This window comes from Rhinoraja longicauda, chromosome 2 (assembly GCF_053455715.1).
Source record: "Rhinoraja longicauda isolate Sanriku21f chromosome 2, sRhiLon1.1, whole genome shotgun sequence".
Lineage (NCBI taxonomy): Eukaryota > Metazoa > Chordata > Chondrichthyes > Rajiformes > Arhynchobatidae > Rhinoraja > Rhinoraja longicauda.
In genome coordinates this window covers 107,234,419-107,258,319 of record NC_135954.1, presented here as the reverse complement: position 1 = coordinate 107,258,319, position 23,901 = coordinate 107,234,419, and the positions used below count along the sequence as shown (strand labels likewise).

Genomic DNA, 23,901 nt, shown 5'->3' with positions numbered 1-23,901 from the left:
AACTCTCCCCCTTTCACCTCAAACCAATGCTCTGGTATTTGACAAACACTTTGACCAACTAGCCTTGCTAAGACTAATGCAATATTACATGCTTCTATCAGGTCACAGCTCAGAGAGAAATTAGAGAGAAACATGCTTCAGAAAAACAAACTAACGCTTAGCATCAAATATTCACTAATTGGGCTTGAGATATTAAAAAAGTGGTAGATAGCTTCAGTCATAAAGATATAAGGCAGCAGGATTACCACTAAATATTCACTAATTGGGCTTGAGATATAAAAAAGTGGTAGATAGCTTCTTACCAGCTAGCAGCATTCACGTTGATTATCGAAGGCCAACAATAATGTTAAATTTACTGCCAATTACTTCAAATCGCGAATCAAATTTTCTTCTCTTATATGCTTGCTAATGTATGTGTGCGCTACAATTAACCTCCAACACTACCAAATATAGAATAGAACATATTTTTTTTTTTACAATGAGTAACAAACTTGGAGATGCGATTTTAACAAACCATCAACACCTTGATGCTTCCCTACATATTATCAGGCTTGTTAATCTGACATCAAAATCATGAATGAGTAACAATTTCCTTCAATTGTACCAGTTTCAGATCTCACCAACTCCACCCTTTGATTCAGGCAGAATTAAATGTAAAGGTTTGACACCTTCTGAACCCAATATCCTGCCAGTAGGTGTTTTCATTTCAAGCTTCGTAGCAAAAACAATTATCCAAGGCTTTATCAAATATGTACTTCGGATATTTGCACACTTGCCTTTCCACTAAATCTTAGCCTGCCTTGAACTAAAACAAAGAAAAGTACAGATGTCTGCACTGACCATGATGCTAATACAAACTAATCCCACTTGCCTGTACACAGTCTTATTTCATTCCACTCCCCGGATGTTTATGTGTTGATCAAAATACCTCCACAATTTGTAGGGAAAGGCGACAAAATATCCTTAACAATGATCCTCAACACCGATGCGCTGCATGGCAGCATTCGCAGCCCCTTACTACACTCCTTATACATTCACAACCACGCGGCCAAATTCTGCGACAACTCCATTTAGTGGTGTGGTGCTGGATTTGTTTTATGGAGTCAGGAAAACAATCTCTCCCTTAATGTCAGAAGGCAAAAACAGCTACCATTTCAGGAAACAGGGTGGTGTTTGTGCCTTAATCAGCATCATGGTGTCGAATTGGAGATAGTCAAGAGCTTCAAGTTCCTGGGTATAAATATCACCAATGTCTTGTTCTGGTCTAGTCATTTTGACGCCAGGGCCAAGAACGCATACCATGGCCTCTATTTCCTCATAAGACTATGGAAATACAGCATGTCTCTCCATTGACTTTTACCAACTTCCACAGATGCACTGCAGAATATAACATATCACATCACTGGTTTGACAACTGCTCTGCCCAAGATCACAAGGAATTGTGGATGTATCCTGCCATCGGGAAGGTGGTGCAAGAGTCTGCAAACATTAACGTCCAAGTTCAGCAACAGCTCCTTCATACCTTCAGGCTATTACACGCTACCTCTTGCACATTCTCTGCATCTATAAAACTATATCCTGCATATCTTGTTATTTTTCTCTTTACACTACCTGTATGGTTTGATTATACCTATGCATGGTATGATTTGACTAGATAGCACGCAAACAAAACTTTAAAAGACACAAAATGCTGGAGTAACTCAGCAGGTCAGGCAGCATCGTTGAAAACACGGATAGGCGACAGATTGGGACATCTTCAGACCGAATGAAAGGGCCCATGTTCTCCAGAGATGCTGCCTAAACCATACAGTTACTCCAGCACTGTCTTTTTTGGTAAACTAGCATCTGCAGTTCCTTGTTTCAACAACATTAATAAACTTTATTTAGGTACACATGACAATAACAAACCAATACCAATAAATGTTGCTATATCTCCTCCCTTGACAATGCACACCAGGCATCTAAAGCTGTTTAAAGCAGAGCATGCCTCAAATCTCCTTTAAATTTGCCCCACTCAACTTAAAATTGAGTCCTCTAGTATTTGACATTTGCACCCCGGGTAAAAGACCACCTAACCTATTTTTACCCCTCATATTTCTGAACATTTCTATCGGGTTACACCCGAGTCTGACCCTATCCTAGGTTATCCAACCTCTCCTGACAACCAATACTCTAATCCAGGCAACATCCTCATTTGCACTCTCCAAAGCCTCCATATCCTTCCTGTAATGCGGTAACCAGAAGAGCGCACAATAGTCAAAATGTGGCCTACCAAAATTTTATATGGCTACCATATGACTTCCTGACATTTAAACTCAATGCTTTACCACTGAAGGCAAACATACCAGTAGCCTTCTTTGCTGACTTCAAGGAGCAGAGGACATGCACCCTAAAATTCCCACGTGGATCAACACTCCTATAAGCGTCAGCCATTTACTGCACACCTTTCCCGTTCCATTTGTCCACCCCACACTTACCGTATTAAACCCATCGGCTTTAAAAAAAAAAAGAGATACAGCACAGAAACCAGCTCATCGGTGCCTCTATTCTGCATCAGTCACTAAATATCCATTTACACTCATTATTCTCCCTCCAATTCCATTATCTCCCCACAGATCCTAGCCTTTTCATTTGGTCTGTATCTTGTATTCTTTGACAATCTTTCTCTCTAACCACAACTCCATTAATGTTTCTTTCAGCCCACCAACATTTTGCCCACATCATTTAGATATCACAGAGCACCTAGGACCTCAAAAGAGGAAATTTGGCACGTCTCCAATGATTCTGATCAATTTCTACAGATGCACCCGTACGTAGAAAGCACCATATCCAGACACATCACAGCATGGTGTGGCAACCACTCTTCCAAAGATCGCAAGAAATAGCAGAGATTCATGGACTCAGCCCAGTCCATCATGCAAACCAACCTCTCCCGCGCTCCCCAACCCTCACCCCACAACCATCAACTCCATCCTCACTTCACAATGCCTCAGGAAAGAAGTCAACATAATCAAACCTCGGGTAGAAGGTACAAATGCTAGAAAGCTCATTCGCCCATATTCAAAACCGGCTTCTTCCCGGCTGTTATCAGACTCTTGAAAGGACCTCTCATATTCCAAGGATGACTTCCTGATCTTCCAATCTACTTGTTGAGGTAGTTGCTTTAAAAAAAAAAAAGAAGCAATTTCCCTGTAAGTGTAACATTATATTCTGCACTGTTTCCTTTCTCTTTTTGCACTACTGGGTGTGCTCATGAAAGGCATGATATGCCCGGAGAATATGGAAAACATAATAAACCAATATCAATAATAAATGAATACTTATCTTTTCAGAGCACCAGGGGGTCACAGACCTCCAGTCAGAATAGCACCTACATCAGAGCTCTGCCTTCAGCACCATAATCCTGGACCTAGCCCTCAGCAACCCCCCATGGCAACCAGATCCTCAACTGCAATAGACTATATGGGACTATAGACCCATAGACTGCAATCAGCAAGGATAGGGTACAAAACATCCTCCACAATACTTCTCAACACTGTTGCCTTCAAGCTGTTGTTAGTCCCTAACTACACTGTGTTGGCAAATTCTGCTCTAATCCTCCGACAATTTTGCCACCTCCAACGAAATCCTGCCACGAGCCACATTTCCCATCTCCACCCCTTTCCACCTTCCGCAGAGACTGCTCTCTCCGCAACCCCGTTTAACATTCCTTCCCACCCAAATCACCCCCTTCCCAGGTACTGTCCACTGCATCAGCAGAAGATGCAACAACTGTCCCTATACCTCCTCCCTCGATTCTGTCCAGGGACCCCGACAGCCCTTTCAGGGTAGGCAGAGGTTCACTTGCACCTCCTCCAACCTCATCTACTGAATCCGTTGTTCAAGATGTGGACTCGTACATCGGCGAGACCAAATTGTACACTGGGCAATCGTTTTGCGGAACACCTTCACTCAACCCGCCTGAACCTACCGGATCTCCCGGTTGCTGGACACTTTAATTCTCCTTCCCATTCCTACACAGACCTTTCTGTCCTAGGTCTCCTCCATTGTCAGAGTGAGGCTAAATGAAAATTGGAGGAACAGCATCTCATATTTCACTTGGGCAGCTTACAGCCCAGTGGTATGAATATTAATTTCTCTCACTTTAGGTAGCCCTGGAATACCCTCTCTCTCTATCCTCCCCCACCCAAGTCGCACTAACCTCTCATTTTCACTTAACAAACAGCTAACAATGGCCTGTTTCCTCTATCATCGTTATTTTTTTGCATATCTTTCATTCATCGTCTATATCTCTCCATTCCCATATCAGTCTGAAGAAGGGTCTCGACCTGAAACGTCACCCATTCCTTCTCTCCAGAGATGCTGCCTGTCCCGCTTTTTGCATCTATCTGCAGTGATAGACTGCAGATTTGAAGGAAGGCCTTGCTTTAGAATAATTTCACTTATGTATATTGATCTGGGAATCCACTAAACCCAAAATAACAAGACAGACCAGAAATTATAGTTTTAGATTAATCTCGAGTTTGAATTCTGCAACCATTAGCATGCAGATTTGGGCTTCTGAAATGTGGTGAAAAGTTTGTGTCTTTGCAGGAGTTCCAACACACATTCCTTGGTCAAAAGAAAAAATCATTAACTACCTGCAATCCTATCAATGAACTGAAATCTATGCCCTTAGTTTCTGACTTCCCTGTTCAAGGACACAAATCCTTCCTAATTAATTGTTTAGCTCTTTTAATTTTATATATTTCATTTACATATCCTCTTAGTGTCCTTTATTTCTAAACGGAAACCCGGTTTGCCTAATCTCCCCTTGTTATTAACTATTTTAGCCCAGTACATTTGCTCTGTTCTCCAGTGCAATCACAATTTCCCCTGTACAGTGTGGTGCTTAAACCACACTATGTCTCCAAATAAAGCATTTCTCAAACATGAACTTCTTGTTCTTAAATTCAAAATCTTTCCTAAAAAGGCCAGTAACACATATATCTTCTGTATAACTTAATCTGCGGGTCTTGTTGTGACATAAAAGTAACCACAAAGCAACAAAACATCTTGGATTTTGATAAATACTGGACCAAGTGGACCCGTTGGGCCCAAACCTCTCCTGCATTGGTGCAGCACCCTCACCTTCCCACCTCCCCCATCCCCTCTCCCCCTGCTCCCTCCCCACCTCCCCCTGCTCCCTCCCCTCCCCCCTCTACTCCATCCCCCTCAACTCCCCTTATCCTCCCTCCTCCCCCCCTCCTTTCACCCCCATCCCTCCCTGGGAGATAGATTGAAACTTTAAAATATGAATAACTTTAAAAATATAACACCCACTTTAATTAAACCTCTTCCATTAGCACCAAAGGGACGATGGTGAGTAAGGTGGGCCTAAAATTGTCACGTTACCGTGTACCGTTTCGGCTGTAGTCCAGGAACAAACAAACGAGAGTTTTAGTATATAGATAAATTATTTTTTAAATACAAAGTTAGATTATTGTTAAAACCGTTGATCTGATCAAAGCTGAGTATCAAATTTAGAGGACCACCTATGCACTGCTTCCAACCACAGTATATCTTTCCATATGTAGAGATCAAAAATATTCATAGTATTCCAGTTATAGTTTGACCAAAGACCCAAGTTTTACGAAAACTTCCCTACTTTTGTAGAACACCAACAGAACACTAACATGCAAAACGAATGGTCTAATATTGTACCCAATCGATCATATCGTAACTGGTCAGTTAAACACAAAATTGTCAGGCTAACTGGATCTCCTTCAGGCTGGCAAAATCATAATTTGTAGGGTCCCCACTTATGAACTTGCATTAGTGACTTTAAAAAGGTAATAAGTGTATATAGCAAAATCTGCTGACAGCACAGATATATTGAACATGCAAAGAGTGGTGGACAAATGCTGGAGTAAATCAGTCAGTTGGGCAGCATCACACTTCTTCAGACTGATTGCAAGGGGGTGGCAAAGAAAGCCGAGAGAGACAACACAGCTTGACAGGTTATAGGTGGACACAGACGAGGGAGGCTTTTGATAGGCAGACGGTTAGATGAAAGGCCAGAGATAAAAGCAGGTATGAAACAGACTGGTGGAAAAGTTGTAAATTATGATGCCAGAGGAAGGAAGAGGGAAGGGAGAAATAGGTGGAAGTCCAAGTGACGTGTGGGTGAGGAAGGGAAGGGCTTGTTAGAGGTTACCTAAAATTGGAAAATTCAATGTTCATACCGTTGGGTGGTAAGCTACCCAAGTGGAATAAGGGGTGCTATTCTTCCAGTTTGCTTGCGGCCTCACTCTGGCATTGGAGGTGGTGTAGAACAGAAGGGTCAGTACGAGAATGGGAAAATAAGTTAAAACGGTTTGGGAGATCCAGTAGGCCTTCGCAGACTGAGCACGTGTTCAGCGAAAAGCTCACCGAGTCTATGCTTGGTCTTGCTGATGTCCAGGAGGCCACCTAGAGAACGCTGTTTGCGGTATGCGAGGTTGGAGAAGGTGCACATGAACCTCTGTCTCACCTAGAAAAACTGCTAGGGTTCCTGGATGGAGGCGAGGAAGGAGGTATAGGAACAGGTGTTACATCCCATGTGGTTGCAGGGGAAAATACCCGATGAAGGGGTGGGAAGGGAGTGAACCAAGGAGCTGTGGAGAGAGCGGTCTCTGTGGAAGGTGGAAAGGGGAGACGATGGGGAGGATGGTGAGATGAATGATGAAGACCAGGGGAACTCTATCCTAGTTCTGTTTGTGGGGAAGGGTAGGGAGAGCACGGACACAGGTGACTCCAATGAGGGATTTATCTATGATAGTGGGAAAAAAACCACATTTACTAAATAAAGAGGACATCTCAGATGTCATAGAACAGAAAGCTTCATGTTGGGTGTGAATGCGGCAGAGTGGGAGGAACTTAAAGTAAGGAACAGCGTCTTTTCAAGATGCAGGATGGGAGGAAGTGTAGTCCAGATAATTGCGGGAGTCAGTAGGTTTATAATATTCGTCAGTCGATAGTCTGTCCCCTGCGACAGAGACAGGGAGATCAAGAAATGGGAGAACCTGATGGCACTTTCAGAATAAAGGGTTAAAGCGTTCCCATTTAATACTGATGCAAGAGGGGATCTCATGAGAGTTATGAATGTTGGGAATTCTCTAACGAGACACATGGAGGCTGAATCACTGACGGTCGTGGGATACTGGAGGTCATGAGGAAAGGCAGGAAAATGGGGACAAGATAAAACTCGTTATAATTTCTTTCAATTAAGGAATTCTAAAGGAATCGCAATGCCTCCTCCCATGTATGCTCTAAAAAAATGTTTGAATACTGTTAAGTGATCTACCCAGTAGGCAAGTTGTTTTTTTCTCTCTCCAGTAAAAAAAAAATCTACATTCCTCACAGAAATGTCTAACATGGGAATTAGAGGGCCAGATTCAATGATTCACAGCTGTCTTGAGTAACATTTTCCAAATAACAAGGACGTGGAATTAGCTTTTTCTGGAAAGTAATGTCAGTAAAAGTAACTGGAATTATGGAAATTCATTCTAAAATGACTACCCCATGTATAAGGTGCAAAAAAATAGTGGATCTGGTTTGTAGGTGTAATTCAGAACAAACAAAACTGTTGATGACTGAAGTTGATAAGTGCAAGTTCAATACATCTATAACTTTCACACCCAAAAAGGGTGATTGTCGGGTTTGAATACGTATATTCAGTTAAATTAAGTGAAAAAATATACTGCAAGAGTTTTATTATTTGTAAAATTTATTCTTCTACTATGATACAGTTTTCAGACAATTTTTAAGCTGTAACAGGAAGTCCGGCATGTCTCTAATGACTACAGATGAGCCATAGAAAGCATCCTATTCGAATGCATCACAGTACGGCTTGGCAACTCCTCTGCAAAACCACAAGACATTGCAGATAGACAAAAAGCTGGAGTAACACAGCGGGACAGGCAGCATCAATGGAGAGAAGGAGTCGGTGATGTTTCGGGTCGACACCCTTCTTCAGAAATTGCAGAATTGTGGATGCAGCCCAATCAATTGTGCAATCCAGCCTCTCCTGTATCCTGCCCTCACCACCTATTTCAAGACCCACCTATTACACACTTGGTTTATCACATTGCTTCACACTTTAATTTCTTTATTTTATTCGACAACTCTCATTATTTCCTCCCCATTAACTTTTGCTTCCTCTGTACTTGCTTAAAACTTTTTCCATTTCTGATTAAAGGTAATCTCTCATCAGCAGTTGCTTGGCCCGCCAAATATTGTCTTTATATTTTATTTATCCATGAATATATCAAATAGGACTACACAATTCAGCACTTTAAGCCTCGTCCAACATTCAATAGTAATTGTTAACTAAATTGTAATAAGATTGTAAACTCAGCTCTACATTCGTACTAATGAATGAATGAATAAGTTTATTGGCCAAGTATGCAGATACAAGGAATGTGCCTTGGTGCTCCGCTCACAAATGGCAACACAAAAACATACTTAACAATTAAGCATAAAGCATAAACACATCAAAACAATAAGGGTACACCATTACGGTCTAAACATGTGGGTGAAAATAAACCAGAGCAAAAAAGAGACTACAGACTTTGGTTATTGAGTAGAACTATCACTCGTGGGAAAAAAAGCTGTTTTTATGTCTGGCTGTGGCTGCTTTGACAGTCCGGACAATCCCTGGTAATGTTTCACCCTGTGCTGAAATAATCCATTCAACTCTGCCTTAACGATATCCATAGACTTTACTGCAACTTTTGATGCAATGGACCATAAAATTACCCAAATCCTCTTCTCCGCTCTTAACTTCTCTTCCATGGATCTCCCTTCTTCCTGTTCTGTCATTGCCTAAACACTTCTAAACAATTTAGAATTCCAGAATTCAAACATCTGAAACTGTTTGGAAGATTATGATGAAGGAATTTACAATTTCTGCCCTTACTTTCCTCATTAAGGTATTGTGACTGTGCGATTTATCCAAACTATGAGCTGTTTGCCTTTCTCGTATCTTGTTTTCAATTTTTAGTCCATTCATGTTAACTGTATCTTCCTTTGCCAGCAGCAGCAGCAATAACTTCCCTGGAAATAAACTATGTAAAATACTGTTTTAGTACCTCAGCCAGAACATCTGCCTAATAAACACATTTTCTTTTTGGCCACTGATCAGTACCATATCTCCTCTTACAAACCTTTTCTTGTGCACCTGCTTACTGATATTTTTTAGATTATTTTCTGCTTGCGACCATTCTTTCCTGTGCTTTATTTCTGATTTTTTATACTTCCCATCTGAACGTTCTCTATTGAACCCAATTCTCACTTGTAAGTAACCCGATCTAATTATATAGATTGAAAGATACAGCAGGGAAACGGGCCTGCGGCCCACACTGACCATCCAATCTATTTACATATTATTCCACTTTCATATCCCCCCTCTCTCCACACTAGGGGCATTTTGTACAGGCTAATTAACCTGCAGACCTGCACTTCTTTGAGACGTGGGATGAAACGAGATGAAATGTCGCCCCATGGGAAACATGCAAACTCCACACACACTGCACCAGAGGTTTCTGGCGCTATGAATAAGCAGCTCTACCAGTGTGTCACTTTGTGATCTTTAATTCATCTTAATATTCTTTAGTTTCCCTGCCTTTCCCTCATGGAAATGCTTCTGCACTAGCTGAAAGATCTTCCCCTCAAACACCGCCCAGTGTTCATTACTGTTTTACCTATCAAGCACTTGTTTCCATTTATATCATATCATATCATATCATATATATACAGCCGGAAACAGGCCTTTTCGGCCCTCCAAGTCCGTGCCGCCCAGTGATCCCCGCACATTAACACTATCCTACACCCACTAGGGACAATTTTTCACATTTACCCAGCCAATTAACCTACATACCTGTACGTCTTTGGAGTGTGGGAGGAAACCGAAGATCTCGGAGAAAACCCACGCAGGTCACGGGGAGAACGTACAAACTCCTTACAGTGCAGCACCCGTAGTCAGGATCGAACCCGAGTCTCCGGCGCTGCATTCGCTGTAAAGCAGCAACTCTACCGCTGCGCTACCGTGCCGCCCATACCGTACCGTACCAGGGCCACATAATACATCTCATTCCATAAGAAATAATCTTTCTCCAATTGACTATTTTTAGCTTGGAGAGGTCCACTTCCTTTTGCATTTCAATGCTATTTCTTAGATGTTGCCCCACTCACACTTGATTCTATGAAATGGTGTTGGTATTGGTTTATTACTGTCAGGGATACCCGGATACAGTGTTACAAAATACAACATTGTTTTTGCCTGGAGTAACTCAGCAGGTCAGGCAGCATCTCGGGAGAGAAGGAATGGGTGACGTTTCAGGTCGAGACCCTTCTTCAGACCCTTCGTCATTGTTTTGCCTGTTATCCAGGTACAAACATGATTACAATCAAACAACTTTTTGTCCCTTGACAGCTTTTATTCTGCAAGACAGCTTTTTGTTTTCTGCTTGTCAATTTCCCAAATAACTATGCTCGTGTATGGTTTTGATTGTAATCCCATGATCCAGGACAAGTCCAGGACAGGACCTAACCTAGACCCCACCTTGCCTAGCAACTACAGACCCATTTCCAAACTGCCATTCCTGTCAAAAGTCCTTGAAAAGGCAATTCTAAACCAATTAGTGCCCTACCTGCACCAAAACACCATCCTGGAAAGTTTCCAGTCAGGTTTCAGAGCCCACCACAGCACAGAGTCTGCCTTGTTGAAGGTACACAACGACCTGCTTCTCGCCATTGACACCGGCGACTGTGCAATCCTGCTCCTTCTCGACCTCAGCGCAGCGTTCGATACAGTGGACCACACCATCCTTATTGACCGTCTCCGGTACGCGGTTGGCATTGATGGCACTGCCCTGCGCTGGTTCGCTTCGTACCTCAAAGATAGGAGTTTCGGCATCAACATAGGCAGTTATTCCTCTGCTCCAGCTAGCCTCTCCTGCGGAGTTCCACAAGGCTCCATCCTAGGCCCCATTCTCTTCTCTCTATACATGCTCCCCCTTGGCCAAATCATTCAAAGGCACGGCATTTCTTTCCACTGCTATGCCGATGACACTCAGCTTTACCTCCCCCTGAAACCCAACAACCAGTCAAATTTAAACAGCCTCTCACACTGCCTTGAGGACATAAAATGTTGGATGGCACAGAACTTCCTCCAATTAAATGAGAGCAAGTCAGAGGTCATCCTATTCGGGCCCCCCGACTCCATCAAATTGATAACAGGCAGTCTTGGAAGTCTATCCTGCCTAGTCAAAAACCTCGGCATGATATTTGACTCTGCATTAAAATTTGATAAGCAAGTCAACGCTGTGGTAAAAGCCAGCTTCTTCCAACTTCGAACCATAGCTAAAATCAAACCTTTCCTCCAATTCGACGACACAGAAAAAATCATTCACGCTTTCATTTCCTCCCGCCTAGACTACTGCAACTCCCTATACACTGGGATCAGCCAATCTTCCCTGTCCCGCCTGCAACTGGTCCAAAACGCCGCAGCGAGACTCCTGACGGGTACCCGTAAAAGGGACCACATCACCCCGATTCTGGCCTCTCTCCACTGGCTCCCTGTACGGTACAGAATCAACTTCAAGCTCCTCCTATTCACGTATAAAGCCCTAAATGGACACTCCCCCCCCTACATCAAAAATCTTCTAACCCCCCTCTCTAACTCCAGGTCCCTCAGGTCGGCCGACTTGGGGCTACTCACTATCCCGCGGTCTAGGCTTAAGCTCAGGGGTGACCGCGCTTTTGCAGTTGCAGCTCCTAGACTGTGGAACAGCATCCCTCTCCCCATCAGAACTGCCCCCTCCATCGACTCTTTTAAGTCCAGGCTCAAAACCTATTTCTACTCCCTAGCGTTTGAGGCTCATTGAGGAGGCGCTGTGAACTGTTTGCGTGCTACTGTATGTTTCATTTTTTTTCTTCCCATTGGAACCCAATCAGATGTACAGCACTTTGGTCAACGTGGGTTGTTTTTAAATGTGCTATACAAATAAAATTGACTTGACTTGACTAGTAATGTCACTTTTATGTTAGGCCAGAACATTATGAAGTAAATACTCTCCGACATGCATCAGATGCATCTCGAATTGAAATGCTTAAAATTCCAAAATATAAAACATATTTGTATATTATATAGGTAACAACATTCAAGGAAAAGTAAATTAAAGCCAAAAGATGAAGTATGTTTTCGAAGGAGAAGCCAAACATTTATTTTAGTCCTCAGAACGCTGCCCAGGTAGCTCTGCTATGAGTGTTTCCATTGTAGGAATTGGATATAATTGAGAGAATCAAATAAACGCTAATTGTATTACGCTGGCCAAATTTGTCATAATGCAATTTTGATCAGGAAGTGGAGAACCACTTAAAAGTCACTTTTGGAAAGTGACAATCAGGAAAAAAAGGCTGTCTTCGGGACAAAGAAAATCTAGGAAAAAGACTTTCTGATATAAACTCCCTGCGGTAATCAGATACCATTGTCTCTTAATACATTCTGTCTGCTTCACCCCAGGTAGCCATTGGAATTGACAATTGCTTCTATTGACATTTGTGCAATGATGCTCTACAATGTCACCTACAGCCTTTTAAAAAAAAATAAACTTGCAGAAGTAAACTTATAGCTATTAAAGAGTCTTTTATTTTTGAAAATATTGCAGGGAAGTTTGTCATTGCAAGTCTGAAACTCTAAGCCCATTGGTTTCATAATGTGATTATCTATAATACAAGGTAACTCACGTTATAACAGAATTGTTTGCTTCTAACCCATCCAACTGTCTACATCATGTGCAGTAATTATTTACTTTACTTTCCTTTTGAAGACGGCAAGTTTATTATGCAGAACGTGGTGGGTGTCTGGAACACATTGCCAGAGGTGGCGGTGAAACAGAGGCGATACTGGGATTTGAGTGTTTTTTAAGATATGCATGTAGCATGGAGGGAATGGAGGGAGAGGATATGGATCATGTGCAGGCAGATGAGATTAGTTTGACTTGGCATTCTGCACAACACAGGCATTGTGGGCACAAAGGCCTGTCTCTGGGCTGCAATTTTCTATGTTTTAACTGGGATCAGTTATCAAACTGCATTGTTTCACACCATTTGTCCTCTTTCTGCAGAAAACAGGGTTTCCGTGTCAGTGTGATTAGAGCCTTCACCCACACGACCTCCATTTCCCACACTGCTGCTCTCAACCCACCTCCCGATAAACAGAACAGGGATAGTCATTGAGCGTTCTCACTTTTCACCTCGCCAGCCTCCACATCCAACAGCAATTTGTATTTACATCAGTTGCAGTCTGAGAATTGGTATCTAATACCAAACACAATACAAAGGGTAGCCGAATGTGAGAAATGTAATAACTTCCAACAAAGTTGCGTTGCCACATTTTACTTCAGGCAAAATTAGCGTCTTCATGCTTTGTTAGCAATGTTACTTGTTTAAACATGTCGTAAAGGGTTGACTCCACTTAAACCATTATGCTCCATTATTCTAATGCTATGTGGCCGCACATTCCAGCTTTCAATTCTACTTTCCATATATTGCTGAAGTTGGCTCGTTTTTTTAATACTTATTCTAGAAGCAATTAGAATGATTTACCCCCCAAAATTTGTCATTTTTGTCCTAATTTGAAATCTTTATGACAAAAAATATATCAGCACCAGGTCGTGGATAGCATAGATATTACTGGAGAGGATGCAAGCACAGGTTTGTTTTCTATGTATGCAGACATACCTGTGAGAAACTTGAGACAGATTCTACACACTGCCACACTTGCATTATCCAGTCCAACCCAATCAAATAAACTGAGCTTCATGCACACTAAAATATTACAATGCTTTAAACGGAAGATCATAAGTTTTCTGCTCCTCGCGATCCACAAGAACGCCTATCCTATCAAACTGCAATCCAATACAGCCACAGGAGCAAGGGGTAGTTTGATAGGATTTTGTGGTTGCTATGAAACAGTATTATTTAAATGGTGTAATAGACAGAACATATTTTAATTTTCTATTCATGCCTTCAAAAATGTGCAAACCTAACAACATTCTTAGATAGAGACACAAGGAACTGCAGATGCTAGAATCTTGAGCAAAACACCGTGCTGGAGGCAGCATCTGAAGAGGAAGCGGACAGCACATTGACACATTTTACACAAAAAAAAAGACCCCTCACCTATATCCATCTATCAACCTTACCAGCTTTGTCCCACTCGCAACTCTCTGGCTTTCTCCCTCATACTGCAATCAGACTGAAGAAGGGTCCCAACCCTAAACATCGCCTCTTCATTCCCTCAACAGATGCTGCCTGATCCCGCCTCACCCCTCAAGTTCCTCCAGTACTTAGTATTTGCTCAACATTCTTAGAAAGTTTGAATCTAGTTTATAACATACCACGTTTTCCACACTAATTTAACAAGATGTGACCCTCACTGGAAATGTTGACATTTATTGCCCATCCCTAATTATCCCAAATTGCAAAAACAGTCAAGATCTATACACGTCAGTTGCTCTGGAGTTATGTATAGGCTAGACCAGACAAGAAAGGCAGATTTCCTTCTGAAAAAAGGACCGGTGTAAACCAGGTGCACATTTACAGCATTTGGCAGTTTCATGGTTATCATTACAGAATTTAGCTTTAATACCAGATTCCTGAATTTAAGTTCCCCAAATGTATTAGAGTTCTGGATCATTGAATGGCCCATGCTCAAATTAATAGATATATATTTTTTAAATAAAATTAATTAAAAGATGTCTGAAATGAAAAAAATAATTCATCCCAGGACAAGTCTGACAGCAATATGAATGAAGGAACATACTTTCAAGCTCATCAGAAGCTGATCAGAAGCACACTTCCAGACCATCAGGCAGGAGGTACAGAAGTGTGAAAACGCACCAACTTCCAAATTCAGGACAGTTTTTCCCCAGCTATTATCAGACAACTGCACCATCCTATCAACAACTAGAGAGTGGTCCTGAGTAATCCTGAGCTACCGTTCTGTCTACCTCATCGGAGACCCCCTCAGAATACCTGTAATTGGACTTTGATGGACTTCATCTGGCACTAAACATTATCCCCCACCTCTTATCCACCAATCAATTCCTTCTCACCAGTATGGACCGATTGTTTGCTAGCATTTGCCACACCCCACCCCCAACCTCTTGCTACTGGCTTCCTCCCTCAACTTTCAGTCGAGATGAAGGGTCTTGACCTGAAATGCCGACTGTGTTTCTCCTCACAGATACTGTTTGGCCAGCTGAGTTCCTCTGCCTACACTCCATTTTTGCGAGATTCTAGCATTTGCAGTCTCTTGTGCTTATTTTCCACCATGATCTCAGGATATCGCAATTATAATTAATCGGTTACTGGGAGATGCCCCAAGGCTATAAAAACTACTTCCTTCAAAACCAAGTACATTTTTCTTGAGGTGGTCATTGCTGCAAAACAGGGAAGTTTTTTTAAAAACCAAAATGCTACCTGGATTGTGGGGTTTTAGCTAAAGTTGGACAAACTTGGGATTGTTTTCTCTGGAACACTGGAGATTGAGTGGAGACATGAAATATAAGTAATGAGGGGCATAATAGGGTAGACAGTCAGAATTTTCCCCCCAGGGTGGAACATAGGGTAGTGGGTGCTTGAAACGTGTTGCCAGGGATGTTGATGGAGGCAGATGCGATAGTGATGTTTAAGAGGCTTTTATATAGGCACATAAATGTGCAGGGAATGGAGAAATGGATTGTGCAGGCAGATGATTAGTTTATCTTGGCATCATGTTTGACACAGATATTGTGGGCTAAAGGACCTGTTCCTGTGCAGTACTGCTGTATGCAGCAGCCAATTTGTACACAGCATAGTTTTGGTAGTTATTCAAAGAACAACCAATTGGAATTCTTTTCCATGACTGTTTAAAGGATTATTCATCTGTACAGCAAGAATAATGCCTTTAATTATTACTACGGGATTTTCGTTGTAAAAGAGATCCACCTGGAGGTTCCAGATAGGACCTCAGCATGACATCTCATTTAAAAGATTGCACAGTAGATATCATGCACACACCCCTGGAAATACAATATCAATAACCCATCAAACCCTAACCTAAAAACAGATACCCCTTGGTAAAGAAAAATAATAGCCACGTCAAAGTTTTTAGTTTTAGAGATGCAGCATGGAAACAGGCCTTTGCACCGACTAGCAATCCCCGCACATTAACACTATCCTACACACACTAGGACCAATTTTACATTTATACCAAGCCAGTTAACCTACAAATCTGTACGTCTTTGGAGTGTGGGAGGAAACCAAAGATCTCGGAGAAAACCCACACAGGTCACGGGGAGAACGTACAAACTCCGTACAGACAGCACCCGTAGTCGGGATGGAACCCGGATCTCCAGCACTACAGGCACTGTCAGGCAGCAACTCTACTGCTGTGTCACCATCATACTTTAAACATTAATTTTGATCTTTGTTCTGTTTATATTAGCGTGAAATGTTTCTTTAATCTTTTCACAAACATCTTAGGTGAACATTTAATTGCACATCACAGCACAAAACACTAGTTTTATGAAATACAAGTATGCAAATATGCATTTCCCAAACTCCCAAAAAACTGATAGTAAATAGCAAATAAAGGTGATTGGTACGTGGAGCTAATCTTCTTACCTAAGTGCCCAAAATGAATGAACTCACTCAAATTTGCCTCCCAAATGGTTAGCACACAATGCACAATTTATATAAAGGAAAACTGATTTACCAACCAATCCTATATTATGATGCCATCTTTAACATAGGCCATTTGTACAAGCAGAAAATAACCCGCCTGTCCAATCTTTATTGGATAGTTACAATGATCTACATTTTGCAATATTCTTTGTCAATCTCCTTTGTACTCTTGAATGCAATCGCATCTTTCCTCTGATGTGGAAACCAGAGCTCTCCACAACACTCAAGCTGAAGCCTATATAATTCTATCCTTAAACATATTATATTGAATGCCTTTTTAACCATCATGTCTTGTTTTGTCATTTTCAAGAATTTGTGATCTCTACACCATATCCTCCATTTATTGACTATTTCATTCCCTTTTATCACTTCCAAATACATCACCTCACTCTGATTTAATTTGCCTGACTGATCAGGCTACCTAACCCCTCCAGAATCAAAAATGTCTCCCTTCCTAGCCAATCAATGTTTGCATTAACTACCAACCTCTCTATCATACCTTCCCTATTTGTCAAAATCATCAACAAATACAAAAGCACTGGACCAAGTACTGAGACCTATAGAAAACCACTGGTATCAGCCAACAAAACAAGGTATAAAACCAAATTCAAATCTATTTGCCCACTGCCCCTTTAATGCCTCCTACTTTTCTGGCCAGTCTGTATATGGGTCCTTATCTAAGCCTTGCTGAAATCAATGTTGGTCAATTAAGTTAGTACATTTATAACCTTTCCTTGACAAATCCATGCTGACTATCATTGAAAGTTTGTGTCTTTCTAATGAAGGCTCAAACTAAGTTTCAGAACTGATTGCAATAACTTGGCACTCACTGGTTGAACAAAATGGCAAGTGATTACATGATTTACGCCTTTCCTTTTACAGTATCAGTTCTCCAATCCTGCACCCCCACTCCAGTGGCCCAAAATGACTGAAAATTGTTAGATATTCTGCAATTTCCATCATAACTTTTTATATAAATAACAAGAAAATGCACATCTTGGACCTGGCAATGAATAAACTTCAAAAATATGTGAAGTTAGCCTTTCAGCCTGCTTAACCATTCAACAAGATCATGGCTGATCTAATCGCATCTTCAACACCACTTCTGTGTTCTGTCTACAGACCCTTGCATTCCTTTGTAGTTCAATCATCTTTCGAAGTCTTCAATATATTCAATGGCTCTGCTTCTACATCTCTCAGGAATTCCAAACAGTCATAAGCCTCAGAAGAAATCCTTCTCCTCCTCTCCGTCTTAAACAGACAAGCCATTGTTTGGAAATTATGCCTTCTGGTTCAAAATATCCCAAATCAGGGATCATCCTCAACAGCTATCCTGTCAATTCCCCTCGGGTTTCAATAAAATCACCTTTCATTCTTCTAAACGCAGAGTATAGATCTAGTTAAACATCTTTTCATGTATCAGTCTCTTCATCCCAGGAATCAACCAGGTGAATCTTCTATGCACTACCTCACGTCCTTCCTTAAACACAAACAAGCAAATCTCACCTATGCTATGTAAGGTATTAAAACACCCCTAACTTTATAACCAAGGTATCCTCAATCTTATACTTGTAACTTGTGCAATAATATTTAAGGCATCTTATTGAATTTCTTCTGGAAATCCAAATCACCACCGCTATTGACTCCCATTTATCCAACCCATGTGTTACATGCTTAAAGTAAATTTGTTAAAAACAATATTAATTTCATAAATCCCTATTGGTTCTGCTTGGCTGCATTATGACTTTATAAACGCTCAACCATTTTATCCTTAATAATGGATTCCAATACAATTGCCTGCTTTCTACTCTCTCCTTTCTTGCATCATGGTGAAACATTAGCAATTTCTCAATCTTCTGGGAAATTCAAGGAATTTTGGATTATTGCACACAATGGCTTATTTACATATCCATATCCATGATTAAAAGTGTTCCATTGACGTTCCCCCAAACAGCATTCTAACGGTTATTGACTAAATACAAAGTAAGCTGATGAGCTGCACTACACGAATCAGAAAGGTGCTGACTATCCAAGTCCAACTATTATATAACTGAGGAGACACAAAAGGCTGAAGTAACTCAGCGGGTCAGGCAACATCACTGGAGAAATGGAATAGGTGACATTTCGGGTCGAGGCCCTTCTTCATATTGATATATAACTGATGCATATGTAATTATAGGTTAGTAAAAAATTTCCTCCATACAATGTTCCCAGGTTATGACTGAGAATTTTATGGAATCTAAACAGTTCACAAGTCAAAAACAAACAAATGGTGTGTGAAAGAGAATCACAGAAAAACCGCAGGAGATGCAACACCTGTCCCTATACCTCCTCCCTCGACTCTGTTCAGGGACACCAACAGCCCTTTCAGGTTAGGCAGAGGTTCACTTGCACCTCCTCCAACCTCATTTACTGTATCCATTGTTCAAGGTGTGGAAACTTATACATCGGCGAGACCAAATGTACACTGGGAAATCGTTTCGCTGAACACCTTCGCTCAGTCCGCCTGGACCTACCTGATCTCCCGGTTGCTAAACATTTTAATTCCCATTCCCACACTGACCTTTCTGTCCTAGGTCTCCTCCATTGTCAGAGTGAGGCCAAATGCAAATTGGAAGAACAGCATCTCATATTTCGCTTCCAACTCAGTGGAAGGTATTTATTTCACAAAATGCTGGAGTAACTCAGCAGGTCAGGCAGCATCTCAGGAGAGAAGGAATGGGTGACGTTTCGGGTCGAGACCCTTCTTCAGTCTGCAATTATTTTCTTGCAACTCAGTGGTATGAATATTGATTTCTCTAACTTCAAGTAACCCCGGCATTCCCTCTCTCTGCCCCTCTCCCACCCAAGTCATACCAGCTTCAAAGTAGTCTTGTTGAATCTCATTGTCTGTACTCGTTCTCACCTAACAAGCAGCTAACAATGGCCTGTTTCCTTTAACATCGTTACTTTTTTGCATATCTTTCATTCATTTGTTCTGTCTCGCTACATCACCGTCTATGTCTCTCGTTTCTCTTTCCCCGACTCAGTCTGAAGGGTCTCGATCTGAAACATCACCTATTCCTTTTCTCCAGAGATGCTGTCTGACCTGCTGAGTTACTCCAGCTTTTTGTGTCTCTACAGAAAAGGCTGTGACAGGATAGCAAGCAGGTGCAGGAAGAGCAGCCGTCAGTCGGCCTCACGGACTCAGAGTGGGCATCTGCTCAGCACTGTCAGCTCTGCCAGTTAGGCCAATCCCAATTGTCACAACGTGGGTGGTGGGGAAAGGGTGCGAGTGATTGAGAAGGCATGCAGAAATGGCTTGCTCCCTCCAGGAAGATGCCGCCTGCAGCCCCATAGCAGTCAGCACATCCATCCAACCAGCTTCCCACATGCTCGCTAATATGTACAGGGTGTTGGTAAGTTTGGCATTCGTAACCCAGGGAGGACCTACTGTAGCAGAATCAATGCTGATGCCTGTCTTGCCATTCCAGAAGGAATTTGCACTTTTCTACAATGTCTCATCTTGGATATTGCTCAACTACAGTACTGAGAGATTGCTACAGTGTTAGCAATGTTTTGAAAGCAAAATTAATCTGAGGCCATCGACAAAAGATCCCAAACCCTTATTTCAGGGCAGGGTTCTCTCTCACATCCTGATTGTTATTCTTAATGACACTAACTAAACAAGGCCATGGCTTAAAGATGGAAACTTTAATGGGAATGTATGGGGCAAGTTTACTTTAACATAGGAGTAGTTGCCTGGAACATACTGCCAAGGGCAGTAGTGGAAGCAGATAGAACAGTGGTGTTTGAGGGTTTTAAGATCAGCACAAGCAATTGAGGGATATGGATCACTCGTTTAATCTGGTATCATGTTCAACAAAGACATTGTGGGCCGAAGGGTCTGGTCCCATGCTGTGCTGTTCTGTAGTAGAATGCCTGCTCTTATCACATTGCTGTCTGTAAAATTTACTTGTAGCGTTTAATAAATGATAGCCAAAATTAAGTATGACACTTTTGAACATTCCCTGTAAAAGCACTACAAAAATGCATATCTTTCTTTTCAAAACTTTTTTTTGCATATGCAGGGTAAGAGTTTAGATTAGATTCCTGGGGAGATAGTCATGGGGAAAGTAAATTACTGCTATTTTTATTAGTTCTATGATTCATTTTGTATGTAAATTTCTCAAACCACAGTAACAAGAACCTATTTCTTTCACATTAAATTGTTATTTTAAATGGAAAGGCTTTAACACCTTCATCCGTTGAATCCCTTTTCCATATTTGTCCATTTGTGAGATAAAAACAGGTCACGTCATCATTTATACAAGGCCTCACATGGCAATTTCTTTTAAAATATATATTTGAATCAAACAAGACGCCCGCAGCATAGGGCATTCCATTGTTAATCTTTTTTTAACAATATAAAATATACAAAAAACCTTCAAAATGAATCAATCTATCAAGTGTAGTTAAAGCCGAGACGATTACAAAGGCAACAAGCAGTAGTCATCATTACATTTTTTTTAAAGAACAAAAGATAAAAGCAAATAAAATACACGCCCAAGGCCACAAGAGAAAGCTGTGCCGCTTTCCCCGGCTGTTTAATTGCCACTGCGAAAACTCAAGGTTATATCTGAAGATACCTCCACAGAATAGAAACAAGTGATCGAGTTAAAACTCTTTCACAAGGAACTTCCAAGTTTCGAGCTGGAAAGTTGGAATTGGAGCATGAGGAAAAAGCTCAAATTTGCTCAGATTATTGTACAAACGACTGTTAAAACAAAACTTAAAGCTCCTAAAATGCGTTGAGAGCAGATTGGCCTCGTCGAGACGTAGAAAATCGACCCTCCTCCCCCACACACACACACACACTGTGTGTGTGTGTGTGTGTATATATATATAAATGCAAAAAGATGTACATTTAAGTGGCAGCACGTCCCCCACCCATAAATAGGGCATGAATCACATTCCTGTCCTTACTGCGGTAAAAGACAGTCAGAGGGAGAGGCGAGAGAGATGATTGTTTGCATGACTCTTCCTCTCCCCTCCCCCAGACCCAAGGATAGTATGGAGTCGGTGAAAAACACCGAAGGACTCTTCGGCTCGGTGGTGTCTGGAGGAAGGGGGAGGAGAGAAAGGGGGGGGGAGAGAAAGGGGGGGGGAGAGGAGGGGGGGGGGAGAGGAAGGGGGGGGAGAGGAGGGGGGGGGGAGAGGAGGGGGGGGGGAGAGGAAGGGGGGGGAGAGGAGGGGGGGGGGAGAGGAGGGGGGGGGAGAGGAGGGGGGGGGGAGAGGAGGGGGGGGGGAGAGGAGGGGGGGGAGAGAGGAGGGGGGGGAGAGGAGGGGGGGGAGAGGAGGGGGGGGAGAGGAGGGGGGGGAGAGGAGGGGGGGGAGAGGAGGGGGGGGAGAGGAGGGGGGGGAGAGGAGGGGAGGGGGGGGAGAGGAGGGGGGGGGGGGAGAGGAGGGGGGGGGGGAGAGGAGGGGGGGGGGGAGAGGAGGGGGGGGGGGAGAGGAGGGGGGGGGGAGAGGAGGGGGGGGAGAGGAAGGGGGGGGAGAGGAAGGGGGGGGAGAGGAGGGGGGGGAGGAGGGGGGGGAGGGGGAGAGGAAGGGGGGAGAGGAAGGGGGGGAGAGGAAGGGGGGGAGAGGAAGGGGGGGAGAGAGGAGGGGGGAGAGATGGGGGGGAGGAGAGAGGAAGGGGGGGGGAGAGAGGAAGGGGGGGGGAAGAGAGGAAGGGGGGGAAGAGAGGAAGGGGGGTAGAGAGGAAGGGGGGGAGAGAGGAAGGGGGGGGAAGAGAGGAAGGGGGGGGAAGAGAGGAAGGGGGGAAGAGAGGAAGGGGGGGAGAGAGGAAGGGGGGGAGAGAGGGAGAGAGGAAGGGGGGAGAGAGGAAGGGGGGGAGAGAGGAAGGGGGGGAGAGAGGAAGGGGGGGAGAGAGGAAGGGGGGGGAGAGAGGAAGGGGGGGGAGAGAGGAAGGGGGGGGAGAGGAAGGGGGGGAGAGGAAGGGAGGGGGGAGAGGAAGGGAGGGGGGAGAGGAAGGGAGGGGGGAGAGGAAGGGAGGGGGGGAGAGGAAGGGAGGAAGGGAGGGGGGGAGAGGAAGGGAGGGGGGGAGGGGGAGAGAGGGAAGGAAGGGGGAGAGGAAGGGAGGGGGAGAGAGGGAGAGGAAGGGAGGGGGAGAGAGGGAGAGGAAGGGAGGGGGAGAGAGGGAGAGGAAGGGAGGGGGAGAGAGGGAGAGGAAGGGAGGGGGAGAGAGGGAAGGAAGGAGAGGGGCCCACTTACCTTTTTATACGCGGGTTAACCCGAGTGAGCAGATTTCCAGCCGCTCAGACGAATTGCGGCCCCGGCGAGGATTGTTATCCACACAATGGATGTCCCCGCCCTCCCTCCCTCCCTCTCTCTTTCTCACACTCACACGTTTAACGATCCCCGCTTTTTTTCTTTTCTTTTTTTAAAAAATAAAATAAAAAAATACAACGTAAAAATAAAACCTACCCTCCACCCGCCCCTACAACCGGCGCTTGACTTTCTCCTACTCCGGGTCGCGGCAGTTGCAGCGCCTGTCTATGACTGCTCCTGACTTTTTTTTTCCTCTGTGTGGCCGCTGCAGCAGCAGCAGCAGCAGCGTCTCCCGGCTCCTCCCTGGAGAAGGATGGCGATGATTCCCGAGTCCACGACCGCTGATTGCTCCTCCTGCAGCGTCTCCTCCGGCTCCTCCTCCTCCTTCCCGAAGATTCCCGAGTCGGGCGGCCGAGCGGCGGCGGTTGGGCTCGCGACTGCTCCTTGCAGCTGTGGTCGCTGCAGCGGCTCCCGGCTCCTCCTCCTCCTCCTCCCCCTCCCCCTCCCCCTCCCCGAAGATTCCCGAGTCCGGCGGCCGCAGCACCAGCGCCCTTGGGAGCTGTGGTCGCCCCAGCGCCACCCGGCTCCTCCTCCTCCCCGAAGATTCACGAGTCCGGCGGCCGAGCGGCGGCGGTTGGGCTCGCGACTGCTCCTTGCAGCTGTGGTCGCTGCAGCGGCTCCCGGCTCCTCCTCCTCCCCGATGGCGGCTTGCCGATTGTTCCCGAGTCTGGCCGAGCGGCAGCAGCAGCGGTAGTGCCCGTGGCTGCTGTGGTCGCTCCCGGCTCCTCCTCCTCCTCGAAGGCGGCTTGCCGATTGTTCCCGAGTCTGGCCGAGCGG

The 23,901-nt window shown here is 43.8% G+C and overlaps 1 protein-coding gene across 2 annotated transcripts in view; it reads right to left on the bottom strand.

Moving 5' to 3' along the window:
* LOC144608111 (integrin beta-1-B-like) overlaps window positions 1-23,543 on the bottom strand; it is a 72,857-nt gene extending 49,314 nt beyond the window's left edge. The window contains exon 1 of one of the 2 annotated variants that reach the window (XM_078425458.1): window positions 23,008-23,543. The gene's annotated coding sequence lies outside the window, so the exon portion shown is untranslated. The remainder of the gene's footprint in view (window positions 1-23,007) is intronic. The other variant, XM_078425467.1, reaches the window with a different exon arrangement.
* Between the last annotated feature and the right edge of the window lie 358 nt (window positions 23,544-23,901).